The sequence below is a fragment of the Salvelinus alpinus genome, chromosome 17, assembly GCF_045679555.1.
Source record: "Salvelinus alpinus chromosome 17, SLU_Salpinus.1, whole genome shotgun sequence".
Classification (NCBI taxonomy): domain Eukaryota; kingdom Metazoa; phylum Chordata; class Actinopteri; order Salmoniformes; family Salmonidae; genus Salvelinus; species Salvelinus alpinus.
The window spans coordinates 4,284,708-4,309,210 of record NC_092102.1 but is presented as its reverse complement, the minus strand read 5'-3'; the positions used below and the strand labels follow the sequence as shown (position 1 = coordinate 4,309,210).

The window sequence follows — 24,503 nt, the reverse complement described above, 5'->3', positions numbered from 1 at the left end:
TAAATGAAGGAGATGGTTGCTTTTGAACCATACATTCAAGTAGTCAGAGAGGTAAGAGTTCACTTTCCTCTGTATATAAACCTTCATGGACTTTTCTTGACATTTAAGAATATTGAAGGTACTTAAAAGTCTTATCAAACGTAGTAAATTTTTTTGAAAAATGTTTGATACAGCATGTAAACTTTTAGTATTATTTTAGTATTGTTAAGTATTGTTATTTTGTAAATGTTTTGAAGAATGTGGCTTTGAAATAGCTTAATACTACTTTATCTTATCATAATCCATTAAATGTATGTTGTAATTTTGATGTCTGTTAAGCATATTGTATGTATGTATGTATGTATGTATGTATGTATGTATGTATGTATGTATGTATGTATGTATGTATGTATGAATGTATGTATGTATGTATGTATGTATGTATGTATGTATGTATGTATGTATGTATGTATGTATGTATGTATCTTCACAAAAAAAGTATGGATGTTTAGGGCTATTTGCGATTGGAAAATATGTGACATCTCCTTATCTCCTTTAAGATGCAAGTCTTATCAAATGTTGGCTAAACAATTGTATTATTATAGACGTGACTATAGCAATGCATGTTAAAGAGAGTTTTTCGCCCTTATAATTTCTCAGTCAATATTCCATATTACGGAACAAAATGTAGCACAGCGGTTGAGAACTCAATTCCTTAAATGGCAAGCTGATGGTGCCGCGATCCACTCTCTCATTTTCTTTCTTGAAGGATGTATAGAAAATCTCTACAATGACATTTAAGAAAATCCACTAAATTGTCAACAGTGACACTCAAATCACAGAAAAAGATTACATAACAGAAGTGCCTTCCTTTTGAATATCTGAGAAAGGTGTTGTTGATGTAATTAAAAATAATATTTTTTCTGTTATCTTTTACAGCAAAGAATGAAGGTAAGCTAACTAAATTACATTGGGGCTAACAGGCTAATAGTTCATTTTTGTTGAAGGAGAAACAGAAAAAGATAGACAGAATTAGGATTACAGATCATGCAGTCAAAATCAAATTGAGAAATGCAGCATACCTTCATTGGAAATCTAAAAGGTCTATGTACCAAGCTGTGAAGCAAAACTGACACCTAGCCACTCTCTCCTCTCCTAGCAACAGTAGCTAGCTTTTAGGTTTTTAGCTAGATAACGTTACTTATATCCCGACAACATTGACGCTCAATATATTTTTGTTCTCAGCCACATTCATCTAAGCCACATTCAAAATTGAATTCAAGCCAGATAGCTTACATTATGGAAATTGTATCTGTTTTGTTTGTTGATGTTGTAATGTCAGTTGTTAGCTACCTAACTAGCTTGCTAGCCAGGCTCCCGGGTTCACGTCTCGTCCGAGCAGCCCACTTATGGCACAAGTATGCTAGCTGGCTAGCTAACTCATCGTATCTTGACAACATTAACCCTCAACATAATTATTTTGTTAAATTATCTCAGCCATAGTCACAATTACATTCAAGGCAGATTAACTATCTAACAGGCATGAGCTCAGATCGGCTACAAACATTACATTTGTTGAATCTAACCAACATTCCACCTTATGTAGCTAGCTAGTTAGCTAAATTCGCTAAATTAAATTACTTTATGAGCACTCAACGACGGTTGAATTTAGCCGGTGTCAGTAAACGTCGGCAAAAAGCCAAATTCAATTGTTTCCAGCAGCACAGTTACAGTCACCAACGCTCTGGTTAACACGAAAACTGCCTTACCAGCTCTGCTAGGCTGAGCAAAATGGTCAGAGTGGTCTCATTTGTGCCTGGAAGTAGCTAGCAAGCTAGCCAACGTTAGCTTGGGTGCTTGACTGCCGTTGTAAGGCCAGAACGCTCAAATCAACCCTACTCCTCAGCCAGAACGTCCAGTGTGCGCTCTGAGAGCTGACAATAAACTGACAATCTGACAACGCTTTGAATTTATGAGCGTCACGTTGTACAGCGCCATATTTTCTCTTCCATCCTAATGGAAACCCAGATGTTTTTTCATTTTTCATGGATTAGAAACACCATAATATTAATCAAATGAATTAAGCATGTACCAGTCAAAAGTTTGGACACACCTACTCATTCCAGTATTTTTCTTTATTTTTACTATTTTCTACATTGTAGAATAATGAAATAACACCGTTCTCCCGAGTGCCCCGCATTCTGTAGTACAGACATGGCCTGCTCTCCCTTATGTAAGGAATTAGGCACTTTCCCATATTTACTACAGTATGTATCGTAGACTGCACAATAGCCTAATAAACAAATAAACACATTTCGTTAATAAAATAATGATAAATATACTCTTTCGAAATGCAGATGTTGATTTATTTATGGATCCATAATGAATTGCTATGGGAATGAATATCACTGATTTACAGAAATATTGGAATAAAGTTGTCTAATTTACATTTAAGTCATTTAGCAGACGCTCTTATCCAGAGCGACTTACAAGTTGGTGCATTCACCTTATGATGTCCAGTGGAACAACCACTTTACAATAGTGCATCTAACTCTAAGGGGGGGGGGGGGGTTAGAAGGATTACTTTATCCTATCCTAGGTATTCCTTAAAGAGGTGGGGTTTCAGGTGTCTCCGGAAGGTGGTGATTGATTCCGCTGACCTGGCGTCGTGGGGGAGTTTGTTCCACCATTGGGGTGCCAGAGCAGCGAACAGTTTTGACTGGGCTGAGCGGGAGCTGTACTTCCTCAGAGGTAGGGAGGCGAGCAGGCCAGAGGTGGATGAACGCAGTGCCCTTGTTTGGGTGTAGGGCCTGATCAGAGCCTGAAGGTACAGAGGTGCCGTTCCCCTCACAGCTCCGTAGGCAAGCACCATGGTCTTGTAGCGGATGCGAGCTTCAACTGGAAGCCAGTGGAGAGAGCGGAGGAGCGGGGTGACGTGAGAGAACTTGGGAAGGTTGAACACCAGACGGGCTGCGGCGTTCTGGATGAGTTGTAGGGGTTTAATCGCACAGGCAGGGAGCCCAGCCAACAGCGAGTTGCAGTAATCCAGACGGGAGATGACAAGTGCCTGGATTAGGACCTGCGCCGCTTCCTGTGTGAGGCAGGGTCGTACTCTGCGAATGTTGTAGAGCATGAACCTACAGGAACGGGTCACCGCCTTGATGTTGGTTGAGAACGACAGGGTGTTGTCCAGGATCACGCCAAGGTTCTTAGCGCTCTGGGAGGAGGACACAATGGAGTTGTCAACCGTGATGGCAAGATCATGGAACGGGCAGTCCTTCCCCGGGAGGAAGAGCAGCTCCGTCTTGCCGAGGTTCAGCTTGAGGTGGTGATCCGTCATCCACACTGATATGTCTGCCAGACATGCAGAGATGCGATTCGCCACCTGGTTATCAGAAGGGGGAAAGGAGAAGATTAATTGTGTGTCGTCTGCATAGCAATGATAGGAGAGACCATGTGAGGATATGACAGAGCCAAGTGACTTGGTGTATAGCGAGAATAGGAGAGGGCCTAGAACAGAGCCCTGGGGGACACCAGTGGTGAGAGCACGTGGTGCGGACAGATTCTCGCCACGCCACCTGGTAGGAGCGACCTGTCAGGTAGGACGCAATCCAAGCGTGGGCCGCGCCGGAGATGCCCAACTCGGAGAGGGTGGAGAGGAGGATCTGATGGTTCACAGTATCAAAGGCAGCCGATAGGTCTAGAAGGATGAGAGCAGAGGAGAGAGAGTTAGCTTTAGCAGTGCGGAGCGCCTCCGTGACACAGAGAAGAGCAGTCTCAGTTGAATGACTAGTCTTGAAACCTGACTGATTTGGATCAAGAAGGTCATTCTGAGAGAGATAGCAGGAGAGCTGGCCAAGGACGGCACGTTCAAGAGTTTTGGAGAGAAAAGAAAGAAGGGATACTGGTCTGTAGTTGTTGACATCAGAGGGATCGAGTGTAGGTTTTTTCAGAAGGGGTGCAACTCTCGCTCTCTTGAAGGCGGAAGGGACGTAGCCAGCGGTCAAGGATGAGTTGATGAGCGAGGTGAGGTAAGGGAGAAGGTCTCCGGAAATGGTCTGGAGAAGAGAGGAGGGGATAGGGTCAAGCGGGCAGGTTGTTGGGCGGCCGGCCGTCACAAGACGCGAGATTTCATCTGGAGAGAGAGGGGAGAAAGAGGTCAAAGCACAGGGTAGGGCAGTGTGAGCAGAACCAGCGGTGTCGTTTGACTTAGCAAACGAGGATCGGATGTCGTCGACCTTCTTTTCAAAATGGTTGACGAAGTCATCCGCAGAGAGGGAGGAGGTCTAATGAAGGCAAACAATTTAGAATCCTCCAATCCTGTAGCCTACTCCCGACCGTCACGTTGTACAGCGCCATATTTTCCATTCCATCCTAATGGAAACCCCGAGGGTATCATTTTAATCTGAATAGAAAGATTATAATATTATTCAAATTAATTAAGCCAAAATTCTTAAAATCCATCCCATATACTATGTTATTACAAAAAGCTTTTAAATTCTCTGGTAATGTCAATATGGAATACTATCAAATGCTTCTCAAAGATGCCCTCTTGTGGTCAAACTAGCAATAACTTTCATTAACAGAAACAATGTCTGACAAATAGATAATGTGCCACAGAATGCTGCAGCAGCCTGCAAGGTGTGCCGCAGTATGACGCAACTTTTAAAGGAGGAACCACTGTATAACCTAGATATTCATTTTTCCGGCATATTCATAAATAGCTAGCAAAATAACTGGCTAGGCAACTAACGTCAACTTTTAGGACCTATACCTAGACGTTTTCACTGACAGGAAAACTATTATTGGTAACGTCAGCTAACATGTTAGCCTCTTCGCTCCGGGAGACCTGTAAGTTACAGGTCATTGGTGTATCCAATGTGTACAGGTCTCCCGGAGTGAAGAGGCAACTAGCAAGAGGAATGTAACTAACTAGCAAGCCTGTAGTTAGTTAAAGATGTCGCTTTGCCGAATGTCACAAGTCTGTAGCTACCTAGCCAGGCAGGTAGATAATCTTGGCTAGTTTGTCTGTGACCAAACGTTAGATATCTAGATAGTTAGATATTTGCTAGCTAAAGGTAGTGTCGCCTAAAATTGCCGGTACGATGCCACCATTCGTTAACTTAACTAACGCTGTGTAGCTAGCTACAACGTTAACATAGATTAAAAAAGGAATACAATTACTTATTTGGTTACAATGACTGAAAGCCCTATCAAACTAGCTAGCTGTGTATCTTATGGGGGGGGGGGGGTATAGTTATATCTTATGAAATAGTTTTTATGAAATAGTTCGCTAGCTCGCTATCAATGTTCAAACCTTATCTGACCTAGCTAGCTATCTAGCTAAGGTAGCTAATTTTATGTTCAAAGTTTAACATTGTTAGCTAGACACAAACAGAATGAAACATGGAATGATCTGCACAAAAAAGCTAACAAATCCCCTTTGGCCTGTTTTAATTAACATTTTAACGTTTTGACAACCGTCACTTCCCAGAGACAGTTTCAACAAACAAAGCAACAACTTTCTACATTCGATAATTCTAACCTTAACATAATAGCTAGTAGTGATGTTAATTTTGATTCCGGAGCTCTGAGGATTGCACATTTTGGTCACCAAAAAAAATGGGGAATGGGAAAAACCAAAATTGCACCACCATCTAACCCTGCACCTATACACTAGCACCCAAAACCCACCAACCCATCCCATTACTTGGCCCCAAACCATCCTACACTAGGCCGTCGGCCTGGAAGGATGGAACACCTTCTCTCTTCCTGTAGATCTTCTGCACTAAACTCTCTCACACCCAAATATGTATCTGTTGCTGCAACAAACACATCTATCTTCTGTGATTTCCGCTCCATATGTACAGTGCAGTTGATCACCGTGGCTATAAATGCAAGAAATACAACCTTACTCAAACTCATCCTCTCTGGCTTGCTCTCTTAAGGACTACTCACCTTGGGCTATCCTCTACTGTCTTCACTGCCTCAGCATAGGAAACTTTCTGCCCCACTTGAACTCTGGCAATCTCAACCCGTCTTTCTCTCACAGGGCACTTCGTATCCCCAGCTCCCCATGGGCACCCCCAGATTTAACACAGTGATTTCTCTACCCCAATTGTACACTCCCTGTGACTATGCCCTACTGCACATTTCTCACATCGTGGGATCTCCCTTTTACACAATACTGCAACGTGTCCGAATCCTTGGCAAAGCGAGTTCGGAACATAAACCCTCACAGAATAGCAAATATAGCCTAACATTATCAGGTAGAAACTCTGTGTCAAAACTCAACAAGACAGACATGCTATTCTCAGTTTCGCCATTGCCACCAGGTCTACGTCTCACCAAACGGCGAGCGTCACAAACACTAGGAATTGTCACACCCTGATCTGTTTCACCTGTCTTTGTGCTTGTCTCCACCCCCTCCAGGTGTCACCTATCTTCCCCATTATCCCCTGTGTATTTGACATTTTGACATTTTAGTCATTTAGCAGACGCTCTTATCCAGAGCGACTTACAGTAGAGTGCATACATTTTATTACATTTTTTACATACTGAGACAAGGATATCCCTACCGGCCAAACCCTCCCTAACCCGGACGACGCTATGCCAATTGTGCGTCGCCCCACGGACCTCCCGGTTGCGGCCGGCTGCGACAGAGCCTGGGCGCGAACCCAGAGACTCTGGTGGCGCAGCTAGCACTGCGATGCAGTGCCCTAGACCACTGCGCCACCCGGGAGGCAATTTATTTATTTATTTATACCTGTGTTCTCTGTTTGTCTGTTGCCAGTTTGTTTTGTTTTGTGAAACCTACCAGCGTTTGTTCCCCTGCTCCTGTCTGTTTCTGGCTCCTGTTTCCTAGTCCTTCCCGGTTCTGTCTGCCCTGACCCTGCCTGCCATTCTATACCTTGGCCCACCTCACTGGATTATTGACCCCTGCCTGCCCTGACCCTGAGACTGCCTGCGGTTCTGGACCCTTTGCTCCTTCTCTGGATTACTGACCCCTGCCTTTGACCTGTCGTTTGCCTGCCCCTGTATTAGAAATAAACTTTTGTTTCTTTGACACTGTCTGCATCTGGGTCATACCTGAAACGTGATAAGGAATATTTATTTTCATTTGATCCACCTCTACACTCAATGCTACCCCAATGATCACCCCTTTTTGCAGCGCCCTGCTCCAGAGAGCAAGCACACCAGAGGTTGAGCTCTGAGCCGCGTGACTTGAAGCACCCTCTTCCTCTGGGACAATTCCACTTCCCGAAATGCCGCCACCTAATGTACTGGAGTGTGTAGTCAATCACAGCTTAGACTAAATAAACAAACATTAAGAAAAAGTAAACCCTCATATCTGATCCTGTACTACTAAGAACATTTACTTCTAACAAACCCTCACCCAACCCCCAAATCTCTCAATGACCCTACACAATCTTTCCCCCTCTTCCACATACCGGGTACTTAAAACAATGTAAACACATGCATCACTGTTTCAAACATACTGTACACTTCAGGTGTACATAACCAATCACATGCTTGCCAACCAGATGTAATGAGTTTAATGTACAATATCCTAGATGCAACCATGCAAAAACCACCTCTTCCTTCCTAATCAGACCTTTTAATCTTGGTCCACCAACCTTTCTTTGGGCTCGCTGTCCCACATCTACATTAATAGCTCTAATCTTACATTTGGCCTCAACTACTTCTCCCTGTCATACTGTCTGGACTAACTTGACTGTGTATATCAGGGTTCCCCTCATGTATGCATATTTAAATCATTATATAGTTCATAAACTATTAACGTAATTGCAAGACCTATTTACATTTGGTCTAGTTTAAACTGTTAAGGAGCTGTAAAATTTTGAAAAGCAGCAACTTTAGGCTGCCATGTTGTTTTATGCAATTTCAATCAGTTATAGTGCACAGTAATAATGCTTGGTGTCAGGATATGTCCTATGATTTTCCAGGAAAAGAAAGGTTGAGTTTAGCTTTTGTCTTAAGCCGAAAAAGACAGAACATTTAAAGCACATTTGATCTGTGCACTAACAAGGCTTTTCAGCATAAGCAGCTTGACTGTAACAGAAACGCTGAGAATCGAGAAGCAGGTAAAGCGTTTAATAAAACATGGAACGAGACAACAGAACAGTAGCGTCTACGCATAAACACAGGAACAATACTGACTGGGGAAAGAACCTAAGAGAGTGCCAAATATAGGGGAGGTAATGGAGTCCAGGTGTGCCTCATGACGTACAGGTGCGCATAATGATGGATGCCAGGACCGGTGGTTAGTATACCGGCGACGTCGAACGCGGAGAGGAGGAGACGTGACAGTACACCTCCCTCTCCCGTACGCAGCTCCAGCCGTAGGACGATGCCGACCAGAGGGACGGCCCTGAGGACGAGGAGACGAAGGTGGAAATCCCGGATGATCCAGAATGTCCTCCAGATACTGGAGCCGACCCCCACGACGGCGGGAGTCCAGTGGAGATTTGACGGCATAGGTTGGACCCCCTTGATGTCTTGGGGGGGGGGGGGGGGGTCGTGGGGGACAGCATCAGCTAGGAGACCAAGAATCACCAGCCTGAGAAGGGAGACATGAAAAGAACGTGAGATGCGGTAGTCTCTGGGAAGCTGTAATCTATACGTCACCTCGTTGACCTACCGGAGCACCTTGAACGGCCCCACAAACCGGGGGCTCAGCTTCTTGCAGGGCAGGCGCAGCGGGAGGTTCCTGAGAGAGCAAGACATGATCCCCAGGGTGGTACATGGAGGGGTCACACTGCGGTGGCAGTCTGACTGCTTGTTTTGACGGTGGACGGCGCGCTGGATTCTCACGTGAGCGTTGCTCCACACTTCTGTACGCCTGAACCACTCATCAACCGCAGGAGCGTCGGTCTGCCCCAAGGTCCACGGAACCAGGACAGGCTGAAAACCCAGAACACACTGGAAGGTGGTCAACCCAGTGGAGGAGTGACGTAGCGAGTTCTGGGCGTACGCCGCCCATGGAAGGAATTGAGCCCAATCTCCCTGCCGGTCCTGACAGTGACGCCTCAGGAACCTCCCCAACTCCTGGATCATCCTCTCCACCTGCCTGTTAGACTGAGGCTTATATGCGGAAGTGAGGCTGACCGTGACCCCGAGCTTCTCCATAAAGGCTCTGCATACCTGTGAAGTGAATTGGTGGCCACGGTCAGAGACGATGTCCTCCGGAAGGCCATAATGCCAGAAGACCTGCTGGAATTGTGCTTCAGTGACCTGGAGAGCAGTAGGGATACCAGAAAGAGCGATTAAACAGGATTTTGTAAATCTATCCACAACCACCAAAATGGTGGTGAAACCGTCAGAGGGGAGATCAGTAACAAAGTCAATGGATAGATGAGACCAGGGACGCTGAGGCATGGGAAGCAGTTTCCCTGCTGGAGCGTTACGGGGGGGGGGGGGGGTTGGTTTGGGCACATAGGGAACAAGAGTTGACATAGCGAGTGACATCCTGCGCCAAGGTGGGCCACCAGTACTTCTCAGAGATGGATTGGGTAGTGCGAGAAATACCTGTCCAGGTAATGGAGTCCAGATGTGCTTGCACATCATGATGACATGCAGGTGCGCGTAATGATTGCTACCAGGTGTGCGTAATGAAGGAGCCTGGTTAGTATGCCGGCGACATCAAACGCCAGAGTGGAGGAGCGGGACAACTACTGCTAGAGTACTGTAGCCTTATTGATCTACTGTACTTCAACAACAGATGTACTCACATTGGATGGGTTGATTAGGACACAAACTTTCTCTCAAACAGCCTAATACATACTCTTGGAGTAGGTTTACCCCATTGATGTACTTGCTAATGTAAAGATGTTTTTTCATGTAAGACACTCATGCAATCTGCCATCTGGGAATATGTTATGTTCCTAATCCTGATATATACCCATTGGTTTTTAAAGGGGCAGTATGCAGTTCAAAAAACAACACTGTTTTGGTAAAAAGCTGAATAATTGGGGGTAGAGAAATGTAACCACTCTCAAATTCATTGATAGAGTTATGGATACAAAATGACAATTTTAACCATATGGGACCGACCGCCTCGATTCGGTCTTATGTTGAAAAATGTGAAATTGTGTTTTTTACATTGGATAAAAGTAGAGACTCAGAGCTACAAAATGGTATCATACACTGCAGTTGAGGAACAATGGGAAAGTAATTCTGCTTTGAAAGTTGATAAACTTGTAACTCCACTTTTGAGGAAATGGCCCTTGAATGTTTTTTGTACACCTACTGGAGAGCTCTTGTTTATCTATACCTATTCAGCATCATTCACACCATCTTAAGCCTTTGCCCCACCCATCTCTTTAAGGATTCACATGTGAGGCCATGTGCTAAACAGAGTGAGTAAGGTAGTGCAGTAAACATCCAAAGATTTCAAGAATAAAAGTGGTGAAAATAGTAGCCTACAATGAGGAAAAACTCCACGTACAAATACACTTGATCTAGTCCTTGGCCTAAATCCAAATCTGACTTTGGTGCAGGTCATGTTGTTCTCCACATTACCGTCTCTGGTAAACACACTATATCAAATAAAATATGTTTATTTGTCACATGCACAGGATACCGAAGGTGTAAACGGTACAGTGAAATGTTTACTTGTGTATTTACATAGTAGCAATATCAAAAATAGAAAGTGTCCAGATAAAAAATATTGTATAAATATTTCATAATTATTAGATGATGCTTACCCAGACACACTTGTATAAATCGATGGGTCATGTGAAAGAAATGCTATGACCACCCCCCAGCCACATCTATCTAAGTGGATGGGTCACTATTGTCTGAACATGTACACATGTTCATGAAATACAATAGATGGCCGTAATCGGGCCCAGACACACTGGCTAACTTGATGGGTCATCAATCATCTGGCGAAGTAGAGACATGAACCATAATCCCAACACATAGCTACAATACGAATAGAAAAATAGAACGTTAGCTAGCTAGCTAACAGTGTGCTTTAACTTACAATGAAAAAAGCTTTCTGACAATATTTGAAACGTATATTATCTGAAAATGTAGCTAGACTCTTACCAGTATACATGGATGAACGCTTTATGGCAGCGTGTCCATTTTTCTGATTATAGCTAGCTACAGCTTGTTTGGCCCGTTGTGTCAAGTCACTCCAGTTTACACTGACCATGTGCAGAAAGTAGTCAATCACAACTTTTTGCCACTGATTTTTGTCGATAGCGCCTGCTAAATTCAGGGGAGCAATGTTGTTGAGAGCAGTAGCAACACTTTTGCAGTTCTCCATGGCTAATGTTATATTTGATTTAAAAAACTGCCGTAGCAAGGATAATCTACCCATACTGAGCAGCTCATGTTATAGACAGAGACGTGCTAAATGGCAGATCAACTCATCTCTCGGCATGTCCAGCCCATCCATTATCTTAGCTAATCATGGCTCCTGTCTTTTTACCGTGGCTAAACCAACTAGGCTCGTAATTAAACAAATTGTATTCATATTTACAGATGGCATACAAGTTTGTTATTAAAAGGCACATGGAAGAAAAAAAAACGTTTTGATTAAAACATTTTTAAATGATGTTCAAATGCCTCTCCTGTGAAGTAGTGATGTGCGACATGTGCCTAGCTTCTTGAAATGAGTCACATATTCAGAGGCTAAACAGTGTTTGTTAATAAATTACAGTTGAATTAAACAAATAAATATGTGGGGATCTGATGGTGTATGACAATTGGACTAAGATCATGATATTTTTTTTTTAATATAAGTTATATTCTTCAAGAATCAATGGGTGTTTTATTTAAATAATTTAAAAGTAAAACATTTTATGAAGCAATCACAGATGGACCCTTTCAATCAGAGCCGCAGGAAACATGTGGCAAGACCGCATTTGCCCAATACTTCTCACCACTTTCAAAGAAAGCAAGCAGCGCCAACCGGGCCAGTTCTCCGTGCATTTTTGCATTCCAGTTCAACATTTACCTGCTCTGTCGCGGTCTACTATAGAAAACCATTGAAGACTACATGCAGAAACGCGGTGCTATTTGTATTTGAGCAATATGACTGGCTGTTCATTCATTCAAGCACCACTACACCCCCACGAGTGACTTCTCGAGCACTCGAGCAGTACACGAGTTGATACGTTCACACAGCACATGCAAGCTGTCCTGAGCAAAAATAATTGCCCATCAATCTGCTCGCTGAGCTTTTTTTTTATGTTGGGGAAAGTAATTTACAAAAGTAAACCTTCAATAGTGAACATAATAGCAATGTGCTGGCTACTGTTGATAGTCTACAAAAAGAAAGCCACAACAATACACTGTAGCGTTTGTCTTGTCTAGCATACCGTAGCCAGGTCAAATTCTCTTAAAGGGGCAGCGTCCTATTTTGAGATGTACATTTTTTTAAATCTCTAAATGACATAATTTAGAAACAAAAATAAATGCAATTAATAAAATGCAATTCTAAAGAATAGAGAAATGACTTACATTGATAAATTATATTAAACAGCTTCATAATTTCCAAAAGGTGGCAGCAGGTTAGACCATTGGGCCAGTAACCGAAAGGTTACTTGTTTGAATCCACTAGCCAACAAGGTGAAAACTCTGTTGATGTACCCTTGAGCAAGGCACTTAACTCTAATTGCTCCAGGGTTGCCGTTAATAATGGCAGACACTGGCTGTGACCCCACTCTCCGTTGGTGTCTCAGGGAGAGTTGTGATATGCAAAAAACACATTTCCAATTCACACATGCGTATTAATGCACACTTGTACATGTGTGAAGTAGGACAAATATAAGCACCCACCAAATGATTTGTATTTATTCATTATAAATATAGCCTATTAATAGCTGCATATAGAGAGAAAGCATGCCAACCTAGAGGCCCTGCATGACCCCAATGCATTAAAAACTACATCATGTCCTTGCCAGTAGAAATTCTGTCCAACTGGTCCAGTTATGACAGTAAGAAAAAAAAATTGCGTTGGACCCTGTCCTAGCCTACGAATAGGACCCAAAGTTTTACCCGACCAGGTGACGAAATCAGGAAAAACTCCAGGCCCCAGAAAGACATGTACAACTTTTGCCACACCACTTTTGAACCTGTGGTGCCACCTCTGCTTTAAGTACTATAACTTATAAATGTCTCTAGCATAACTGTCTTACCCTATCATAACTCAAAATATAAGTTTGCATTACTCCATTCTTTATAACAGAAACATGAAAAATGTATAGCTTCAAAATAATTTCAAACGCTGTCCACTACCTTGTCCATTTCCCATCCGAGTAAGCTTATGTTTTAAGCTAGGTCAAATATAGGGTTAAAAAGCGGTTTTGAGGAAACAGATAACACCTCGTCCTGGGGTATAAATAATCTTGCTTTTTAATCCATGACTAGGCTTAATCTTTGTCCAGGCAAACCTCCCCATAATGTTTAAATGAGTGAAATGGGATGATGTCTTACATGAAAAAAAACATGTTTACATTACCAAGTACATTATTAGGTTAAACCTACTCTAAGAGTAAGTATTAGACTGTTTGAGAGGTTTGAACCCTAATCCACCCATCCAATGTGTGCACATCTGTTAGTGAAGTACAGTAGATCAATAAATCTGCAGTACTCTAGCAGTAGTCAAGCAGCTGATGATGAAAAGCCTTTGTTGGTGCATAGGTCAAATTAGCTTTTACATGTCCTGTATTTTTCAGTTTCAGACAAGAGCTAATATTTTACTTAAAACACATTTTTTTGGTATTATTATAATACATAAGGAAAGAATGTGTGGCAGCAGTGGGCTGAAAGACTTTTTGCTATATTTAAAATTCTGAAATCTATGTCTGACAATAATAACTAAGTTTCTGCTTGATTTAGGTCAATACAATGGCATCCATGACACTTGCTTTAACAGTGCTTGTTGCAGTATTCTGTGGTGAGTTGAAAGTGATCCATGAAAACATTCTACATATTATTCTAGATTGGTTGTAGAATAGCATTGCAACTGATATCAGAGTTATCAGTACACTTTCGACTGCATCTTTAACATGAATGTGCTATATAAATGTTATACTTTAAGATCTTACCTCTCTTAAAAACCTCATAACTAATTACCTTTGTTAAATAATTATTTCTGTTTATTCCAACTCAGCTACTGTGGCACTGAAGTGTCACAAATGTACTACCATCGATCCAGACCATCCAACCTGCACCCAGACTGACATAACCGAGGTGGAATGTGGTGTCAGTTTCACCCACTGTGGAAGAATTGTTTTCCACAAACCAGCCTGTAAGTGAACAAATTATTAGGACTCGCAAGCAAACCAATTGTTTTTGATGGAATTCTTCTTTCGTTCTTTCTTTCTTGTTATTCTTCCACCTTTGTCGCAATATATCAGTGCACAACTGATAAAATAAATTATACTTTGCCGATATCAAAGTATATCAACACCGCTACCCAGACACCAAAAACAACACAGATTGGCCAATAGTTGGGGCTGTAATAAACATTCAAAGTCTAAGGCTCAGCCGCGCCGCCTCATTTGACTGATAGTGGATTCGGAAAAGAACTCAGACCCCTTGACTTTTTCCATATTTTGTTACATTACAGCTTTATTCTAAAATTGATTAAATAAACACTTTTCTTCATTAATCTACACACAATACCCCATAATGACTAAGCGGAAAAACAGAAATACCTTATTTACATAAGTATTCAGACCCTTTGCTATGAGACTCGAAACAGGTGCATCCTGTTTCCATTGATCAGACTTGAGATGTTTCTACAACTTGATTGGAGTCCACCTGTGGTAAATTCAATTGATTGGACATGATTTGGAAAGGCACACACCTGTCTATATAACGTTAAACAGTTGACCGTGCATGTCAGAGCAAAAACCAAGCCATGACATCGAAGGAAATGTCAATGGGCTCCGAGACATGATTGTGTCAAGGCACAGATCTAGGGAAGGGTACCAATACATTTCTGCAGTATTGAAGGTCCCCAAGAACAGTGGCCTCCATCATTCTTAAATGGAAGAACTTTGGAACCACCAAGACTCTTCTTACAGCTGGCAGCTTGGCCAAACTGAGCAATTGGGGGAGAAGGGCCTTGGTCTGGGAGGTGACCAAGAACCCAATGGCTACTCTGATAGAGCTCCAGACTTCCTCTGTGGAGATGGAAGAACCTTAAAGAAGGACAACCGTCTCTGCAGCACTCCACCAATCAGGCCTTTAGGGTAGAGTGGCCAGACGGAAGCCACTCCTGAGTAAAAGACACATGACAGCCCGCTTGGAGTTTGACAAAAGGCACCTAAAGGACTCTCAGACCATGAGAAACAAGATTCTCTGGTCTGATGAATCCAAGATTGAACTCTTTGGCCTGAATGAAAAGCGTCACGTCTGGAGGAAACCTGGCACCATCCCTATGGCGAAGCATGGTGGTGGTAGCATCACACTGTGGGGATACTTTACTGCGGCAAGGACTGGGAGACTAGTCAGGATTGAGGCAAAGATGAACGGAGCAAAGTACAGTGAGATCTTCGGGACAAGTCTCAGAATGTCCTTGAGTGGCCCAGCCAGAGCCCGGACTTGAACCCGATCGAACATCTCTGGAGAGACCTGAAAATAGTTGTGCAGCAACACTCCCCATCCAACCTGACAGAGTTTGAGAGGATCTGCAGAGAAGAATGGGAGAAACTCCCCAAATACAGCTGTACCAACCTTGTAGCGTCATACCCAAGAAGACTTGATGCTGTAATCGCTGCCAAAGGTGCTTCAACAAAGTACTGAGTAAAGGGTCTGAATACTTATGTATTTGTGATATATATATATATTTTTATACATTCGAACAAAATTCTAAAAACCTGTTTTTGATTTGTTATTATGGGGAACTGTGTGTAGATTGATGAGGGAAAAAAAAGATTTAATCAATTTTAGAATCAGGCTGTAACAACATAATGTGGAAAATGTCAAAGGGTATGAGTGATTTCTGAATGCACTGTATAACACTCGGAACACTTTTTACATTAACAACGAGATTTTAACACACGTTTGCTGTGTAGGAAGGTGTATGCCGTCTGAAGCAAGTCTTGATATCTTAAAAAAAACAACATGGAAACAGCAAGCAATTCAGTTGTGAACCTCAAAACTGTTAGCATTTATTTGAATGCTAAAAAGCTATCTAAGGGTCAGCCACGCCACCCCGTTACACATACAACAACAAAACTTAATATATGAGTGTTTTAGCTTAAGGAACATATTTGCATCATATACCAATGATTTCCATCATATTGGATTTTCCTTCATATTAGATTTTTTTAATCAAATCTCCCAAAAAATTGTATTCTGATGAACAGTACATCTGATTGACTTGAAACTCAGAAAGTATGTCCATCATGTCAGCCTCTACTAAGTCAAAATGTGGAAGAGCCAGCACCCCGTTCGTAGCTATATTTCATCTTGCTTTAGTAATTCTAGCACATTACACTGCATCTATTGGTAGTCAAAATACTACATGATGCCACAAATGTAAAAATCGAAACACAACTGGAGCCAGTTTGGGGTCAGGAAGTTAGAGGCGGTAGCTAACTAACTGTACATTTATGTACATAGCTCTGCTAACTGTGGGGAATAATAATTATCTTATTTGAAGTTTTTTTTTCAATTGTTTATCAATTACTTAAAGGGGCAATCTGCAGTTGCTACATCCATTTGTGGACACAATTATTTTGGACAGATTAATGATATGTACCCATTTATTCTCGAAGAATATCATTTATAAATGCCTCATGAGCTTAGTTCAACTGTTGTACCCCATCAAAACTAAAAATATAAGTTTATTTTTACTCCAATGATTGTAAACAAAGCCAATGTAAACAAACACTATAAAGCCTCAAAACATGGTTAATAATTTGAACATCATGGATGGTCAGTCCTTGCATCCATAACTCTGTCTATGAATTTGAGAGTGGTTAGATTTCTCCGGCCCAATCTCTCAGCTTTTTACTGAAACAGGGGAGTAGAGAACGCTTTGTTATTGTTTCAACTGCTGATTTCTGCTTTAACTATCGCACCTACTGTCTTTCCTATCAACAATTTCCCCCTATTATTTAGTATTTTTGATTGTGTATGTATTTGCTATGACATTGTACAGAACGATTGGGCATTTGTATATTTCTCCACTAGGGCCCCCATTAACGTGTGTGCCTTCAATTTCAGATGGTGAGGTGAGAAAATGTGCTACTGAAAAAGAATGTAATGTCAAGTCGCAAAAGAGTGTGGTGACAGAATGCTGCACAACAGATCTCTGCAACTGACCCACGCTGGGAGAACCTGACTCACACCTGCAAATGGAGTAATATCAGCAAGGAACAAGGAAATTGAATCAACATACTGAAAACAATTTTGTTTTCAATTGATAGCTAATAATTATTACGTTATCACATTTCGTACCTTCCCCTTTAGTCAAATGAAAATAAAATCCAATTTCTGAAATGCTGTTAAAATATTATTTTCATATCATAAGCTTGGTGGACTGATTATTATAGGAATGTCTGGTAGGGCCTGTTGTCAACGTTGAAGATTAGTGAAAAGAATTGTAGACCATTTTCATACACCTCCTGACATCATTTCCCAAGCCTTCACCCAAAAGGACCAATGCAAAGAAAAGCCCTCCTTTCATGTGTGTTTTCACTAGCGCCCCATTGTGTACATTTTATAATGGTGCGGAACTGTAATTTTCTTATTTGCTATATTTAGGAGCGGCTGAAGAAAATTCCCACACAGCTCCTGACATCATTACCCTTCAACCAAAAGGATCAAAGCAACAACAAAAAAATATATAAGGGCCATTTTGTTTTACCAGCACCCCATTGCACAACCACCCACCCACTCCAGAATCAGAAACAGGGTATATATTTTATAAGCATATGTGATGCCTTTACGTTGAAACCCACTATTCCAACCCATCATTTTTTTTATTGTCACATACACCAGATAGGTGCAGTGAAATGTGTTGTTTTACAGGCTTAGCCATAGTAGTACAGTGCCACTGTAGTAAATTAGGGTTAAGTGCCTTGCTCACGGGCACATCAGCAGACTTTTCACGTTGTCGGATCAGGTTTTCAAACCAGTAACTGTTCAGTTACTGGCCCAACACTCTAACCGCTACCCTTAGTAGGGCCCTATAAAATGTATAATGCAGAAAACGGGAACGGAATCACAGAATCCAGACATTAAAATAGAATTAAACAATATAAAACTTGTATTGAACATGTATTAAATGTATTGAAGTTAAGTTTCTCATAATTGATAATAATGCATCAAGGAGAAATATTTCTTGCAAAGTAATGATATGGAAATGCGCCTGTTAGTTTTGTGTAGCCAGTTAGCATGCCGAAATAGTAATTTCTTTCTCAAAAAAATCTTCCCAATTAAATGTTGACTGCAAAGTAGGCCTACCTGGCAGAATTATATCATGATGATTTGTATCAATCGATTGGGCATTTGTTTAGACAACTCTGCCATCACATGTGCAGTACAGAAACACAGCTAGCTAAACACAAAGGACTCTTAATTGGTGCGCACTTGAATTAAAGGGGAACTACACCCTCCAAAACCATGAAAAAATTTATATTTTTCCCAGACCTCAAAAGTGGTCTCCTTGTGTGTTTTAGGCTTTGATTTGGACTAAGAACATCAAATCAAATCAAGTTTATTTTATATAGCCCTTCGTACATCAGCTGATATCTCAAAGTGCTGTACAGAAACCCAGCCTAAAACCCCAAACAGCAAGCAATGCAGGTGTAGAAGCACGGTGGCTAGGAAAAACTCCCTAGAAAGGGAGTTTTTTTTTTTTTTTTTTATATAAAAATGTGTGATTTTGAGGGTGAAAACTTTAATAAAGTGGGAAAAACCAGAAACCTGAAAAAACTAAATGGAGTTAACAGATTTTGAAGGGCCCTAAATTAGCCCCGAGGGAGGGATATAGCTCATTAGCGCACCATCACAATGTTGTATGTCAAAGTGCACAAATATTCAGTGGCGATTTTAACATGTACATCTTGGTAGGGCAAAGTCATTTTTTTTTAGATGCATGCCATTGAAGACACTACACAACACTACACATTTATTAATGCACAATAACGGTGACATAAGCTGACCATGGAGTTAATCATGACCACAGCTACACCTGGTCATCAGGAAGCCGCCTCCGGCAGCCTAGCTGATATGGCTGACTTGCTTAAAGGTCCCGAACAGTAAAAATGATGATTTTCATGAAATTGGATGATATTTGGATGAAACCATTATTTCTCTCACCAATCTACACACAATACCCCATAATGACAAGGTGAAAACATGTTTTTAGAAATATTTGCAAATGTATTGAAAATTAAATAAAGAAATATCTATTTTGCATAAGTATTCACACTCCTTGTCAATACTTTGTAGAAGCACCTGTGGAATCCTGGGAGGTCTACCCCGGGGGTTGGTGATAGAGGGGAGGTATGTGCCGCGACGTTGGCTCCCTCTGCTGGGAGTACTTGGGCTGGGCACCCCGACGCTGACTGCTCCAAGTAGAGGTAATTAGGGGAGAGTGCCAACCAGCCGTGCAGGCCACATAAAGGGATCACCGTGGCACACCGCGAGGAGGAACAGAGAGACAGACATGGAGCAGAACCTGAGAAGAATGAGCCAAACCTATGTTATTTTGTTGCCTAGTAAAGTTGTGTTTTCTGACTAGAACCTCCCTGTCTCTGTGTTAATATCTGCGTGCTCAACCCAACACCCAACGGTTTACCACACACCTTTGGCAGTGATTGCAGCTGTGAGTCTTTCTGAGTAAGTATCTAAGAGCTTTCCACACCTGGATTGTGCAACATTTGTCCATTTATTCTTTTCAAAACTCTTCAAAGTCTGCAAAATGGTTGCTGGTCATTACTAGACAACCATTTTCAGGTCTTGCCATAGATTTTCAAGTATATTTAAGTCAAAACTGTATCTCGACCACTCTGGAACATTCACTGTCTTCTTTGTAAGCAACTCCAGTCTAGATTTTACCTTGTGTTTCAGGCTATTGTCCTGCTGAAAGGTGAGTTAATCTCCTAGTCTCTGGTGGAAAGCAGACTGAACCAGGACTGAACAAGGCTTATTTTTTATCCTGAAAACTCCCCAGTCCTTAAAGAAAAACGAACAGGTCTGTGAGAGATGGAATTCTTACTGGTTGGTAGGTGATCAAATAATTATGTCATGCAATAAAATGCAAATGAATGACTTAAAAATCATACAATGTGATTTTCTGGATTTTTGTTTTAGATTCCGTCTCTCACAGTTGAAGTGTACCTATGATAAGAATTACAGACCTCTACATGCTTTAAGTAGGAAAACCTGCAAAATCGGCAGTCAAATACTTGTTCTCCCCACTGTATATATACAAATGTGGACACCCCTTCAAATTGATGGGTTCGGCTATTTCAGCCACACCCATTGCTGACAGGTGTATACACTTGAGCACACAGCAATGTAATCTCCATAGACAAATGTTGGCAGTAGACTGGCCTTACTGAAGAACGTGGCACGTTCATGGGGTACCACCTTTTCAACAAGTCAGTTGATAAAATGTCGGCCCTGCTAGAGCTGCCCCAGTGTAGGAGCAACAATAGCTCAGCCGCAAAGTGGTAGGCCACACAAGCTCACAGGATGGGACCGCTGAAGCGCGTCGCACGTAAAAAATCGTCTGTCCTCGGCTGCAACACTCACTACCGAGTTCCAAGCTGCCTCTGAAAGCAATGTCAGCACAAGAACTGTTCGTCAGGGAGCGTCATGAAATGGGTTTCCATTGCCAAGCAGCTGCACACAAGTCTACGATCGCAATGCCAAGCGTCGGCTGGACTGGTGTAAAGCTCATCGCCATTGGACTCTGGAGCAGGGGAAATGTTTGGTGGAGGAGGAATAATGATCTGGGGCTGTTTTTCATAGTTCAGGCTAGGCCCCTTGGTTCCAGTGAAGGGAAATCTTAATGCTACAGCATACAATGACATTCTAGACGATTCTGTGTTTCCAACTTTGTGGCAACAGTTTGGGGAACACCCTTTCCTGTTTCAGCATGACAATGGCCCCGTGCACAAAGTGAGATCCATACAGAAAAGGTTTGTCGAGATCGGTGTGGAAGAACTTGACTGGCCTGCACGGAGCCCTGACCTGATTTAGAATTACTCCTACTCTGAGACGCTTGATCCACCCTGAATTTTCAATACTTTCAATACAGATTGTATTGGAAAAACTCACAAAGAAATAAACTATGAAATACTCAAATAAGGCTTACAAAGCACATGTTGGTGGTAAGAGCAGAGGCTGGTGCAAAGAGTAACACACAAACACACAGAAAGACACACCACAGCCTCGGATGCCAAAAGCATTTTGCACATACATGACAGGGGGGGGGTTGTGGTAATGGCTATAGAACAACACTAAACAAACAGGCTACAGTACACAATACCAACAACTCACTCTAGTAGTCATGAACAGAACCCACAGAGGGAAATGATCCCCATCATTACTGATAATGGAAGCCTGGTGCCAAAGTGCCCCATCACACCTGTTGGCCCATAAACACATTAACCCCCCCCAACATGGGTAATGACCTCGCTCCTCACCCCCTTTGTGGCAGACAGGCGGGGTGTCCTCACTTCTCACCTCCACTTCCCTTCCATCCCACTGGCTGCCTTTCATCCCTCTCTCCAACCCCCCACAAATGGACAAGAAAAACATCAACAACATTCAGCCTCTCCCTCCATTTTCCCCCTCCCCTCTCCATCTGTTACTTTGGCCTGTGACTAGATTTAATTACTATTTATTTATCTATTTGCTTTTTATTTGACTTTTGTCATCGGCATCTGCGTTTACTGTTACATTCAGAGTTAGTACATTCAGGGTGAACACAGATGGCAAAAATCTGATTAAAAGCCAATAAAGACGTAAAAGTGAATTCATTTTAGTCATAACGGGGATATATGCACTTAGCAGACGCTTTTATCCAGTGACTGACTTGAGTGAATATACTTTGTTATGCAGGAATAAAACACACAACGTACCAACTGAACCACATTCGTTTGGCTTTTACCTATATTTGAGCCAGTGCTTAATTTGAGCCAGATCCTGCAGAACAGGATCCGGCACCTTTTTGTTTCGGACAATTTTTCCGCAAGCTACTTGGCCAGATCCGGTATCTATCATTGCATGATTTTTTCCCCCTTCACTTTTTGCAATTTAAAAATTACAATAAAAGTGATCGAAGTTCATTTGAGTTGCCTCTGTTAATTCTCCTGTCCCCACAAAAAAACGTAATGTGAAAAAGACGATTTTCAGCCCGGGCCTAGTATTCTAAGAGTTGATTAGGGTTGGGCGGCCAGGGTTTATGGTTAGTTTACAATGTTTCTCAATGTTTGAGACCAACGCATGGCAGTGACCTTGTGAGATGCATGCCAGTATCTCTCTCATAATTAGAATGAGATTCCCTTTTTATGATATCTCTCTCCCTCTCTGCCCTGATAGATATCTGCAACCCATCTCTCCAGCGTTGCACTTCATCATTTTTTTCCCTAATAGAGTCATAGGGTTCTGAAGGAACTGCGAGCATCACTGATAAATGAAAATACATTTTCCAAAGTTATAGAATTACTGCTGTCTGTTCAGAAATAAATTAAATCATTCAGAATAACCCACTACTGTACACCATGAGAAAGCCTATAATTTCGCCACATATGATCAATAGCTTCTTTTTAAAAATAGCCTAGCTGTAGATTGTAGCCCAATAAAAAGGAAAAGCCTACAGTCGTGAACACACGCTAATCATCAGTGAAAAAACAGCACGCAGACTAAACAGGCCTTTTAGCAAAATTTCAAATACAATCGAGGGAAAACACAGGATGGAAAGCAAATGTCTCCTGCTGAAAAGAGAAGACTCTAAGATATAGGCCAACAAAATATTTGATCAACTTCCAAATATTTATTTACAAAAGATTTTTACAAAAGATCACCAGCTAGTGAGCTGCTCGTCATTGGGTGAGTCAGAAACTGGAAAGCCTTTTTAGAACTATTGAAGCCTACAATATGTATCTTCACAAACCTAGGCTATTGATGGATTCAAGACCAGGTCATTTTTATTGATCTCAGATTCTCAGTTTGTCAGTGTCAAAGTAGCCTGCCATTTCGATCATTTGTGCGGTATTAAAAAATATTCAGCCAAATTTCCCCCCCACTCTCACTTTTTGTTCCGGCACCTCCCGATTGACCAATTAAGCACTGATTTGAGCACGTTAGATGATGAGGAAATTTATACTGGGAAAAAAACATATCAACCCAACCTGTAACGTGTTGGTCCTATGTTTAATGAGTTGAAATAAAAGATCACAGAAATTATCCATAGGCACAAAAAGCTTATTTCTCTCACATGTTGTGCACAAATGTGTTTACATTCCTGTTGGTGAGCGTTTCTCCTTTGCCAAGATATGCCACACCTGTCAGGTTATCAAGAAGCTGATGAAACAGCATTATCATTACACAGGTGTACCTTGTGCTGGGGGCAATAAAAGGCCACTCTAAAATGTGCAATTTTGACACCAACACAATGCCACAGATGTCTCAAGTTTTGAGGGAGCATGCAAATGACATGCTGACTGCAGGAATGTCCACCAGAGCTGTTGAATGTTCATTTCTCTACCAAAAGTTGCCTCCGACATCGTTTTAGAGAATTTGGCAGTATGTCCAACCGCAGACCACGAGTAACCACGCTAGCCCAGGACCTTCACATCCGGCTTCTTCACCTGCTGGATTGTATGAGACCAGCCACCCAGACAGCTGATGAAACAGGAGTATTTCTCTCTGTAATAAAGCCCTTTTGTAGGGAAAAAGTCATCCTGATTGGCTGAGCCTGGCTCCCCAATGGGTGGGCTTATACCCTTCCAGGCCCACCAATGGCTGCGTCCCTGCCCAGTTATGTGAAATCCATAGACTAGGGCCTAATTAATTTATTTCAATTGACTGATTTCCTTATATGAACTGTAACTCATTAAAATCGTTAATTGTTGCATGTTGCGTTTATATTTTTGTTCAGTATATATTCAACGAATCATGGATACATCAGCATGGATGAATGTTGACAAGAAGTCACTCTGTTGTAAAACAGGTCAAATTGAGGATCATATTGAAAATAGATTTCGGTCCAAAATTACCATGGAATGCAAAACTGTTATGATGACAGTTCAACACCTCCTGTCTAACCAGAACTCACTGAACTTAACTCTGAGGAATGTGCTGTGATTCTGAAAAATCAGCATGTCGAACTGCATCTACGGAAAAGTATGGACTGTAAATCTGCTGATATTACCTCCATTGTTATTACAGCCATTAATAACCTAGCATTAATTAACCATTAATTGAACTAGCAAATAAATGCTTTCAATTTAGTTCTGATGAAGACAATCGGGTCAAACCGTTGTAAATCAGCTGAAACATTCATCGGTGTG

At 41.8% G+C, this 24,503-nt stretch overlaps 1 long non-coding RNA gene across 1 annotated transcript; it reads left to right on the top strand.

Annotated features, from left to right (window-relative positions):
* The first annotated feature begins 916 nt into the window (after positions 1 to 916).
* On the top strand, positions 917 to 17,472 carry LOC139543229 (uncharacterized). The gene is made up of 4 exons (XR_011668626.1): positions 917 to 930; positions 13,855 to 13,912; positions 14,129 to 14,266; positions 17,197 to 17,472. It is a non-coding gene; the product is annotated as an uncharacterized lncRNA (long non-coding RNA).
* The last annotated feature ends 7,031 nt before the right edge of the window (positions 17,473 to 24,503 follow it).